The sequence below is a fragment of the Triticum aestivum genome, chromosome 2A, assembly GCF_018294505.1.
Source record: "Triticum aestivum cultivar Chinese Spring chromosome 2A, IWGSC CS RefSeq v2.1, whole genome shotgun sequence".
In the NCBI taxonomy this organism is placed as follows: Eukaryota; Viridiplantae; Streptophyta; class Magnoliopsida; order Poales; family Poaceae; genus Triticum; species Triticum aestivum.
Genome location: NC_057797.1, coordinates 25760308 through 25772634, shown reverse-complemented (window position 1 = coordinate 25772634; position 12327 = coordinate 25760308).

The following is a 12327-nucleotide window of genomic DNA, read 5'->3' as shown; positions in this document are numbered from 1 at the left end:
GTCACCACGGAGGAGAGCAAAGCTGGTGCTGGTTTCTTCCTTGGTGTGTGTGTGTATGTGTCGAGTCGTCCATTTCCGGTATGTGTTCTTGGGTGAGACAAACCATTAGAGGGAGAGATTTTGAGGTAGAAGAAGAGGTGCTGCGAGAAGCCAGCGCCAACAAAAGTTGTACGTGACCAATAATCTTAAACTCCCACGTGTGTGGACTCTTTGTGTCCAGTACAGATAGAACAAGATCGGTTAGGTAGTACGTGTTGGTTTTGTAATCAAAGTTCTATTATGTTTAGCTTTCCTGCTATGTTTGCTAGGCCAGGGTATGTGTGTGTGTGTATATACATGCACACAGGGTCAAAGTTTGTAACCGTGGAGAAAAATAGAAAAATAAAGAGCACGATACCGGTCCTTGCCAAACATTTTGTATGCATTCGTCAATAAAACCTTCAAAGATCAATGATAAGTTGTTAATGATATGATAATGATAATGATGATATTTATTATATCATTCGGTGAAAGAACCGCGGTTCTTTGACCCCATGATATAATAACCCATTATGATGTAAAAACAATCTCTAAATTGGTGTTGTAAGAAAACTTGTATAATGGTGTATGAATATAGTAGTAGCGCGGGCTGGTTGAAGCGCTACTATTAATTACTAGTAGAGCTACTTGGGAAAGCGCTTCTACTAAAGCGATATAGGAGTAACGTGGGTTGACACACGCTACTGCTAACCTTTAGATGTAGCGCTGTACCAGTAGTGCTCCCACCCACGCTACTAATAGGTCTAAAACCCGCGCTGCTGCTAGGCTTTTCCCTAGTAGTGACTGTTTGTCGTGAGCCAAATGAAGGCAAAACCTTTGCCGTCTGTATTCCCGCCTTTGCCGTCTGTAATTGCCTAACGGCAAACTGCCTGATTCTTCTAGTGCTAGATTTTTTGTGGCTAGATTTTGTCTTGGTTGGGATGTATATCAGATAGTTTAGGCTACTCGTTTCTAGTTCAAAGAAGTATTATTTGATCAGCGTGGCATGTTCCTGTTGAATAAATCATAGAAGAAATTATTGCTCATATAATCTAAAATCATGTATCTTTCTCTTCACTATTATCATATACGATCTTCAATATCCATGCTGCCTTGGATCAGATTAGAAGTGGTGTAAATATAATGCTTCACTAACTTTGATGAACGTACATACCTAAGTACCTATTCAAGAATTAATAACTAGGTAAATTATGTTTTAGAAGTTCCCTTTCCCGTATTAGCAAATATGTGTTGACCGCTAGAGACTTAGTATATGTTTCCCGAGCTGCTTTGGTGTGCAGAAAAACCATCGAGCCTAGCCGGTCGGGAGAAGTTAGGGCGATCTGGTTCGGTGTGCCGAAAACCACCAGGAAAAAAATCTGTCGATTTTGCATGCTTACTGGACCTTACACTTGGGACCTATCGGTCTGAATATTTTTGCTAAATGGGGTAAAACGGATGAACTCCCGCTAAATGGGTAATTAGTGTAGAAAATGTGAAAATAGTGTGTAAATGCCGGAATTCACTCGCAAATGAACATCAACATAAACAAAGTTTGTAGTGGATTTCTTCTTTAGTCGGATAAAAACTTCTTAAACAGAGTTTAAAAACATTGCCTGGAGTCAAGCTCAGGATCTCGGAGCCTAGTTTTACTGTGCAGAAGTATTGTGCATACGACAGTTGAGGGTATGATTCTAATACGATATTTAATTCCATGGACTCCTTTGCTTCACCTTAATGCATCAAAGGCTGCGATGGAACATCGTACTAAAATCGTACTGAATATATCATATGCATAGCAATGCTCTTTATTGTGCATAGTGGCCATTTGCCTCCTGTCCTCCAACTTGAACTTCCCCATTGGAATGATAGAACAGAAGCTTAGTTCATATTTCATGCAAACTGACCAGTAACAGAACTAAGATAGTAGGTACATAACAGATCATCGGATGACATAGTTTTGGGTCACATTCTCTAAGAGGGTATTAGGAGCCAGGACTCGGTCAGAGTTAAACAGAGTGCAGGGCCAAAGATTCACCCTGGGTAATTTTTTGTCTGCGTTCTGAATCAGACTTGCAACTTCTTTTGTATAACACGGAGACATATTATGTTGACGGTGTTCGGATTTCGGGTTTATTGACTATTGTTAAGGCGAGTTTATTGAAGTTTTCATATAGCAAAGTTAACTTTACTAGTTTTCAGCTCAGCACAAAGAAACACGTGTTGCGTAATCTTTCTTCTTTGTAGGCAGTTTTAGGCATCCACATTTTGTTGTCTGAACTAAACTCTAATGTTGCTGATTCTGAAAATTATGTTCAGATAACACTTAATTTCCGAATTATTACATTCGACTGCACCATTACTCTTTTGGAAATAATCCTGCCTTTGATCTTCGTCTAGTTATGTACGGATGATGACAAGAGTTATACTAGATTTTGGCTAATGATAATCAAGGTAGCCACTGATATGGAGTCAAAGTTGTTGGAACTAATATTGTTATAAGTGCTAAAAGTAGTCGATTAGATCATGCATGCATGGAGTTTGGATGTGACACTAAAAGCTGCGGCTTTGTACGAACATAGAGACGTGATCACATGTACATGGAAAGCTAGTAGTGTTGGTTAGTGCGTGCGACATTGCCCAAGTCGTGTTGTTAGTTAGTGGCCAAGAAAAGGTCTTAGTGGTAGTTGAGTCCTGAGTGCATGGCCAGATTATGTGGCTGTTGGAGGTTGCCCAAGTGCTGGTTGTGAGCATGCATGTAGCTAGGAATTAGTTAGTGGGCAGGTCATGGTGTTCGTGGCCGGCGTCCAGTTTGTGCGTACATGAGTCTCTTGTACTGCTATATAAGTTGAGCAAAAGAATAGCGAAGCCGTGAGGGCTGGGAAAAAATGTAGCATTCATGTCACCACGGAGGAGAGCAAAGCTGGTGCTGGTTTCTTCCTTGGCGTGTGTGTGTATGTGTCGAGTCGTCCATTTCCAGTATGTGTTCTTGGGTGAGACAAACCATTAGAGGGAGAGATTGGGAGGTAGAAGAAGAGGTGCCGCGAGAAGCCAGCGCCAACAAAAGTTGTACGTGACCAATAATCTTAAACTCCGACGTGTGTGGACTCTTTGTGTCCAGTACAGATAGAACAAGATCGGTTAGGTAGTACGTGTTGGTTTTGTAATCAAAGTTCTATTATGTTTAGCTTTCCTGCTATGTTTGCTAGGCCAGGGTATGTGTGTGTGTGTATATACATGCACACAGGGTCAAAGTTTGTAACCGTGGAGAAAAATAGAAAAATAAAGAGCACGATACCAGTCCTTGCCAAACATTTTGTATGCATTCTCCAATAAAACCTTCAAAGATCGATGATAAGTTGTTAATGATATGATAATGATAATGATGATATTTATTATATCATTCGGTGAAAGAACCGCGGTTCTTTCACCCCATGATGTAATAACTTATTATGATGTAAAAACAATCTCTAAATTGCTGTTGTAAGAAAACTTGTATAATGGTGTATGAATATAGTAGTAGCGCGGGCTGGTTGAAGCGCTACTATTAATTACCAGTAGCGCTACTTGGGAAAGCGCTACTACTAAAGCGATATAGGAGTAACGTGGGACACACGCTACTGCTAACCTTTAGATATAGCGCCGTACCAGTAGCGCTCCCACCCACGCTACTAATAGGTCTAAAACCCGCGCTGCTGCTAGGCTTTTCCCTAGTAGTGTCTGTTTGTCGTGAGCCAAATGAAGGAAAAACCTTTGCCGTCTGTATTCCCGCCTTTGCCGTCTGTAATTGCCTAACGAAAAACTGCCTGATTCTTCTAGTGTTAGATTTTTTGTGGCTAGATTTTGTCTTGGTTGGGATGTATATCAGATAGTTTAGGCTACTCGTTTCTAGTTCGAAGAAGTATTATTTGATCAGTGTGGCATGTTCCTGTTGAATAAATCATAGAAGAAATTATTGCTCATATAATCTAAAATCATGTATCTTTTTCTTCACTATTATCATATACGATCTTCAATATCCATGCTGCCGTGGATCAGATTAGAAGTGGTGTAAATATAATGCTTCACTAACTTTGATGAACGTACATACCTAAGTACCTATTCAAGAATTAATAACTAGGTAAATTATGTTTTAGAAGTTCCCTTTCCCGTATTAGCAAATATGTGTTGACCGCTACAGACTTAGTATATCTTTCCCGAGCTGCTTTGGTGTGCAGAAAAACCATCGAGCCTAGCCGGTCGGGAGAAGTTAGGGCGATCTGGTTCGGTGTGCCGAAAACCACCAGGAAAAAAATCTATCGATTTTGCATGCTTGCTGGACCTTACACTTGGGACCTATCGGTCTGAATATTTTTGCTAAATGGGGTAAAACGGATGAACTCACGCTAAATGGGTAATTAGTGTAGAAAATGTGAAAATAGTGTGTATATGCCGGAATTCACTTGCAAATGAACATCAACATAAACAAAGTTTGTAGTGGATTTCTTCTTTAGTCGGATAAAACCTTCTTAAACAGAGTTTAAAAACATTGCCTGGAGTCAAGCTCAGGATCTCGGAGCCTAGTTTTACTGTGCAGAAGTATTGTGCATACGACAGTTGATGGTATGATTCTAATACGATATTTAATTCCGTGGACTCCTTTGCTTCGCCTTAATGCATCAAAGGCTGCGATGGAACATCGTACTAAAATCGTACTGAATATATCATATGCATAGCAGTGCTCTTTATTGTGCATCGTGGCCATTTGCTTCCTGTCCTCCAACTTGAACTTCCCCACTGGAATGATAGAACAGAAGCTTAGTTCATATTTCATGCAAACTGACCAGTAACAGAACTAAGATAGTAGGTACAGAACAGATCATCAGATGACATAGTTTTGGGTCACAATCTCTAAGAGGGTATTAGGAGCCAGGACTCGGTCAGAGTTAAACAGAGTGCAGGGCCAAAGATTCACCCTGCGTAATTTTTTGTCTGTGTTCTGAATCAGACTTGCAACTTCTTTTGTATAACACAGAGACATATTGGGTTCACAGTGTTCGAATTCTGGGTTTATTGACTATTGTTAAGGAGAGTTTATTGAACTTTTCATATAGCAAAGTTAACTTTACTAGTTTTCAGCTCAGCACAAAGAAACACGTGTTGCATAATCTTTCTTCTTTGTAGGCAGTTTTAGGCATCCACATTTTGTTGTCTGAACTAAACTCTAATGTTGCTGATTCTGAAAATTATGTTCAGATAACACTTAATTTCTGAATTATTACATTCGACTGCACCATTACTCTTTTGGAAATAATCCTGCCTTTGATCTTCGTCTAGTTATGTACGGCTGATGACAAGAGTTATACTAGATTTTGGCTAATGATAATCAAGGTAGCCACTGATATGGAGTCAAAGTTGTTGGAACTAATCTTGTTATAAGTGCTAAAGGTAGTCGATTAGATCATGCATGCATGGAGTTTGGATGTGACACTAAAAGCTGCGGCTTTGTACGAACATAGAGACGTGATCACATGTACATTGAAAGCTAGTAGTGTTGGTTAGTGCATGCAACATTGCCCAAGTCGTGTTGTTAGTTAGTGGCCAAGAAAAGATCTTAGTGGTAGTTGAGTCCTGAGTGCATGGCCAGATTCTGTGGCTGTTGGAGGTTGCGCAAGTGCTGGTTGTGAGCATGCATGTAGCTAGGAATTAGTTAGTGGGCAGGTCATGGTGTTCGTGGACGGCGTCCAGTTTGTGTGTACATGAGTCTCTTGTACTGCTATATAAGTTGAGCAAAAGAATAACGAAGCCGTGAGGGCTGGGAAAAAATGTAGCATTCATGTCACCATGGAGGAGAGCAAAGCTGGTGCTGGTTTCTTCCTTGGCGTGTGTGTGTATGTGTCGAGCCGTCCATTTCCGGTATGTGTTCTTGGGTGAGACAAACCATTAGAGGGAGAGATTGGGAGGTAGAAGAAGAGGGGCTGCGAGAAGCCAGCGCCAACAAAAGTTGTACGTGACCAATAATCTTAAACTCCCACGTGTGTGTACTCTTTGTGTCCAGTACAGATAGAACAAGATCGGTTAGGTAGTACGTGTTGGTTTTGTAATCAAAGTTCTATTATGTTTAGCTTTCCTGCTATGTTTGCTAGGCCGGGGTATGTGTGTGTGTGTATATACATGCACACAGGGTCAAAGTTTGTAACCGTGGAGAAAAATAGAAAAATAAAGAGCACGATACCGGTCCTTGCCAAACATTTTGTATGCATTCTCCAATAAAATCTTCAAAGATCGATGATAAGTTGTTAATGATATGATAATGATAATGATGATATTTATTATATCATTCGGTGAAAGAACCACGGTTCTTTCACCCCATGATGTAATAACTCATTATGATGTAGAAGCAATTTCTAAATTGCTGTTGTAAGAAAACTTGTATAATGGTGTATGAATATAGTAGCAGCGCGGGCTGGTTGAAGCGCTACTATTAATTACCAGTAGCGCTACTTGGGAAAGCGCTACTACTAAAGCGATATAGGAGTAACGTGGGTTTACACACGCTACTGCTAACCTTTAGATGTAGCGCCGTACCAGTAGCGCTCCCACCCACGCTACTAATAGGTCTAAAACCCACACTGCTGCTAGGCCTTTTCCTAGTAGTGACTGTTTGTCAGGAGCCAAATGAAGGCAAAACCTTTGCCGTCTGTATTCCCGCCTTTGCCGTCTGTAATTGCCTATCGGCAAACTGCCTGATTCTTCTAGTGTTAGATTTTTTGTGGCTAGATTTTGTCTTGGTTGGGATGTATATCAGATAGTTTAGGCTACTCGTTTCTAGTTCGAAGAAGTATTATTTGATCAGCGTGGCATGTTCCTGTTGAATAAATCATAGAAGAAATTATTGCTCATATAATCTAAAATCATGTATCTTTTTCTTCACTATTATCATATACGATCTTCAATATCCATGCTGCCGTGGATCAGATTAGAAGTGGTGTAAATATAATGCTTCACTAACTTTGATGAACGTACATACCTAAGTACCTATTCAAGAATTAATAACTAGGTAAATTATGTTTTAGAAGTTCCCTTTCCCGTATTAGCAAATATGTGTTGACCGCTAGAGACTTAGTATATGTTTCCCGAGCTGCTTTGGTGTGCAGAAAAACCATCGAGCCTAGCCGGTCGGGAGAGGTTAGGGCGATCTGGTTCGGTGTGCCGAAAACCACCAGGAAAAAAATCTGTCGATTTTGCATGCTTGCTGGACCTTACACTTGGGACCTATCGGTCTGAATATTTTTGCTAAATGGGGTAAAACGGATGAACTCCCGCTAAATGGGTAACTAGTGTAGAAAATGTGAAAATAGTGTGTAAATGCCGGAATTCACTTGCAAATGAACATCAACATAAACAAAGTTTGTAGTTGATTTCTTCTTTAGTCGGATAAAAACTTCTTAAACAGAGTTTAAAAACATTGCCTGGAGTCAAGCTCAGGATCTCAGAGCCTAGTTTTACTGTGCAGAAGTACTGTGCATACGACAGTTGAGGCTATGATTCTAATACGATATTTAATTCCGTGGACTCCTTTGCTTGACCTTAATGCATCAAAGGCTGCGATGGAACATCGTACTAAAATCGTACTGAATATATCATATGCATAGCAGTGCTCTTTATTGTGCATCGTGGCCATTTGCCTCCTGTCCTCCAACTTGAACTTCCCCATTGGAATGATAGAACAGAAGCTTAGTTCATATTTCATGCAAACTAACCAGTAACAGAACTAAGATAGTAGGTACAGAACAGATCATCAGATGACATAGTTTTGGGTCACAATCTCTAAGAGGGTATTAGGAGCCAGAACTCGGTCAGAGTTAAACGGAGTGCAGGGCCAAAGATTCACCCTGGGTAATTTTTTGTCTGTGTTCTGAATCAGACTTGCAACTTCTTTTGTATAACACAGAGACATATTGGGTTGACAGTATTCGGATTCCGGGTTTATTGACTATTGTTAAGGAGAGTTTATTGAAGTTTTCATATAGTAAAGTTAACTTTACTAGTTTTCAGCTCAGCACAAAGAAACACGTGTTGCATAATCTTTCTTCTTTGTAGGCAGTTTTAGGCATCCGCATTTTGTTGTCTGAACTAAACTCTAATGTTGCTGATTCTGAAAATTATGTTCAGATAACACTTAATTTCTGAATTATTACATTCGGCTGCACCATTACTCTTTTGAAAATAATCCTGCCTTTGATCTTCGTCTAGTTATGTACGGCTGATGACAAGAGTTATACTAGATTTTATCTAATGATAATCAAGGTAGCCACTGATATGGAGTCAAAGTTGTTGGAACTAATATTGTTATAAGTGCTAAAAGTAGTCGATTAGATCATGCATGCATGGAGTTTGGATGTGACACTAAAAGTTGCGGCTTTGTACGAACATAGAGACGTGATCACATGTACATGGAAAGCTAGTAGTGTTGGTTAGTGCATGCAACATTGCCAAAGTCGTGTTGTTAGTTAGTGGCCAAGAAAAGGTCTTAGTGGTAGTTCAGTCCTGAGTGCATGGCCAGATTCTGTGGCTGTTGGAGGTTGCGCAAGTGCTGGTTGTGAGCATGCATGTAGCTAGGAATTAGTTTGTGGGCAGGTCATGGTGTTCGTGGCCGGCGTACAGTTTGTGCGTCCATGAGTCTCTTGTACTGCTATATATGTTGAGCAAATGAATAACGAAGCCGTGAGGGCTGGGAAAAAATATAGCATTCATGTCACCACGGAGGAGAGCAAAGCTGGTGCTGGTTTCTTCCTTGGCGTGTGTGTGTATGTATCGAGTCATCCATTTCCGGTATGTGTTCTTGGGTGAGACAAACCATTAGAGGGAGAGATTGGGAGGTAGAAGAAGAGGTGCTGCGAGAAGCCAGCGCCAACAAAAGTTGTACGTGACCAATAATCTTAAACTCCCACGTGTGTGGACTCTTTGTGTCCAGTACAGATAGAACAAGATCGGTTAGGTAGTACGTGTTGGTTTTGTAATCAAAGTTTTATTATGTTTAGCTTTCCTGCTATGTTTGCTAGGCCAGGGTATGTGTGTGTATATACATGTACACAGGGTCAAAGTTGGTAACCGTGAAGAAAAATAGAAAAATAAAGAGCACGATACCGGTCCTTGCCAAACATTTTGTATGCGTTCTTCAAAAAAACCTTCAAAGATCGATAGTCCACGGTGTACTTTCAAAGGCACGCGCACCCGATGAACGCATGAGTAAAGTAACCTGCAGCTTTCATCTTTTTTTTTTTGAAAGGCAGTTGCTGTCATCTTTAAATAGTAAAGATGCTTCCTAGTTTTAAGTAGGTCCAACTCTTACTCGGTAAGCCGTGTGGGACTAAACTGATTCACTGTGAGCTCACGCGCCAGAATTGTTCCGACTTGAAGTCGGCTTATTCAGGATTGAGTTTGAGTCACGCGCATCAGCGTCTTTCTCATGCATGGGCGCCGCAGCAGCTCCGCCGCCGGCTGCCCTCACGACATAAGCCGCAGCAGCTCAGCCACTGGCCTGCCGTAACACACCAGCCGCTCTACAGGCCAGCCTGCAGCTGCTCGTCCCCTGAGCGACCGTCCCTTTGCGCGGCCACCGCTGCAACAGCCAACCTACGCTATACCATTCGTCGGAACGCCTTCTAAAATCTAATACAGAGAGGCCTGATTCGAAATGCCGCCAAAAGGATCCAAGTCACGGCGTTCTGCTAATGCGCCTCTGTATGTACGACGGAACCATGGCGTTTTGTAGTTTCGCCACGGTTGCATCTCGGTTTTGAGGCATTCTTCTAAAACGCCTCAAATACTCTGCTCTTTTAAGGCAATTTTTTAAAACGCCTCTGGACTGCAAAGTAACAATGCATTTTAGAAATTGCCACCATCATGACACCTCTAATTAAGCACCGTGTTGTAGTGGTGGACAGTAGTGATGGGCGGAACTTACCACACGCCACTCGTAATTTGTTTACAAATTTAGCAGTGAGATAAAGAAGTAGTGGCGGGTGACAAACTTGTGCTCCCACTGTTTTTTCATGCATCACTGGTGGGCAGAGAGGTTGCCCGTCGGCAATAATTTGGTGACCCTCACCAATTTCCAAAAGTTAGCAACGGCCGGCATACTTGACCACCCGCAACACATATAGTAAGTAAAAAATTCTTGAAAAAAATTATATAATAATCTCAGAATAGTCTACAATTTGAGCATGCCACTTCCGACGGTGTGTACTAACATAGAAAAAGTTTGAACTGGAATTGATGTGTAAAAACTGAGTCGTGTGCGATAGGTGGTGGTTTCTGTTTGAAATTACGATACATCACCGAAGTGTGTGTCTAGTTTGTACATAAAGTGCATTACATTTTTGTTGTAAAGCTCTCAAAATTTTATTAAATTCTACAGGGTTCATATCAAGATAACTTGCCAACTCTCATCCAGATCTGAGCAGGTTTGCACACTATTTTGAACCAAAAACCTTTTTGCCCTCCTTAATGGCCCAAAAATTAATTAATGTCCCTTTAGCAAACCAACTCAAAAAGTCATCAAATTTTGAGCATAGTACTTCCAATGGTAACACAAAAAAAATTGGAATGAGAAATGATGTAAGAATACTGAGTTTTGTTTGGTAGGTGGTGGTTTTCATTTGAAAACCATGATACTTTGGCAAAGAGTGTTCAATTTGTACACGAAATGCATCAAGGTTTTGCTGTAACACCCTCAAATTTTTACCACACCCTACAAGGATCCTATAAACAAGCCATGCCAAGTTTTATTCTCTTTGGAGCTAACTTACATGTTAAATGTCCAAAAATCAATTAATTTATAAAAATAGCAAACCAACTCAAAAGGTGCAAAATTTGAGCTTGATTTTACTTACGGACCGTAGGCACTTTGCCGGGTGTTTTTCCCCGGGTGCTTGAGAAAGGCGTGACTAATGAAGCTATGTACCTAGGGTAGGGTCATGGATCTGTCCAACATACCCTCCCCAAGGACATCTCTACAAAGAATCAGAAGCAGTCGAAGAGAAACCATCATCCACTCGACCATGAAGATGCGTTCACTCGACCACCTTGAAGACACTCGACCACCAGAAGATGAGAAGCCCTTCACTCCGCAACGGTCGGGGTTTAAGTCATAGCTTTATGGACATTTATAGCACTTTACTTCGGACATTACCAGTAACGCTCCTCCTTTATGAACATTGAACTCTGTGTAACGGAGGAGAACTGGGGTCCTGGCGCACTCTATATAAGCCACCCCCCTCCTCTAGGACAAGGGTTCGCATTTTCTGTAATTCACACGCATATATCCAGTCGACCGCCTCGGGGCTCCGAGACGTAGGGCCGTTACTTCCTCCGAAAAAGGCATGAACTCGTAAAACTCGCGTGTACAACTCCTCCATAGCTAGGATCTTGCCTCTACATTCCTACTCCCCTATTCTACTGTCAGGCTTAGAACCACGACAGTTGGCGCCCGCCTTGGGGCAGATGTCTTAGCGACTTGTTGGAGAAGTTGCAATTTTTCCGATCCCCGTCATCATGGTTTCAGGCGGAGGTTTGGCTGAGGGCCGCGAGATCCGTCTCGGAGCGCTCGTGTTTGTCGCCGACGACTCCGCTTGGCTTCAGGAGGCTCCACACGATGTCGATGTGCTCCCCGCTCGCGGGGCGACGCACTTTCGCGCGTGCGTCTGCGGTGTCCTCCTGCGGCAGCCGTCGACCCAGTATCGGTCAGCTCCAGCACCTTTCCCCCTCCCTGCGGCCCGCCGGAGCAAATGTTCCGGTCGGTCGAGGCTTCAGCGGTGGGTGAGGCATGCGGTGGCGCGCCAGTCGGCCACCCCTCAAGTCGCGGCGATCGAGCCCGACGAAACTCTCTACGGCCTGTTCGATCTGTCGACTGGCTCCGTACAGGCCGCATCCGAGTGCGACAGCAGTGACCCAGCGGCTGAAGTTTTGATGGTCAATGGACCATGCAGTCCCCCTGGCTTCACCCATGAAGACGGAGGCGACGGGAACGGCGATCCGTTGCGCGTTCATGAAGAGTACCGCCCCGAACCCCTCTCTTCACAGCAGAGGGAGGAACTTCGCCGCCGGAACATGGATGCACTACATACTCCTATAGTTGGAGAAACCCCTGAGGCCCGGGCCTTGGAGCAGGCGCGCTTGGCCAACTTGGCTGAGCGCACTCGACTGGAGAACCTCCAGCGTGCACTCGACGATCGCGCTCGGCAGCGTGCTCCCGAATCCAGTCGACGCCAGCTTTTTCCACCTCCAACTCAGGTATACCGAACCCCGATCCAGAACCTAGCAGCT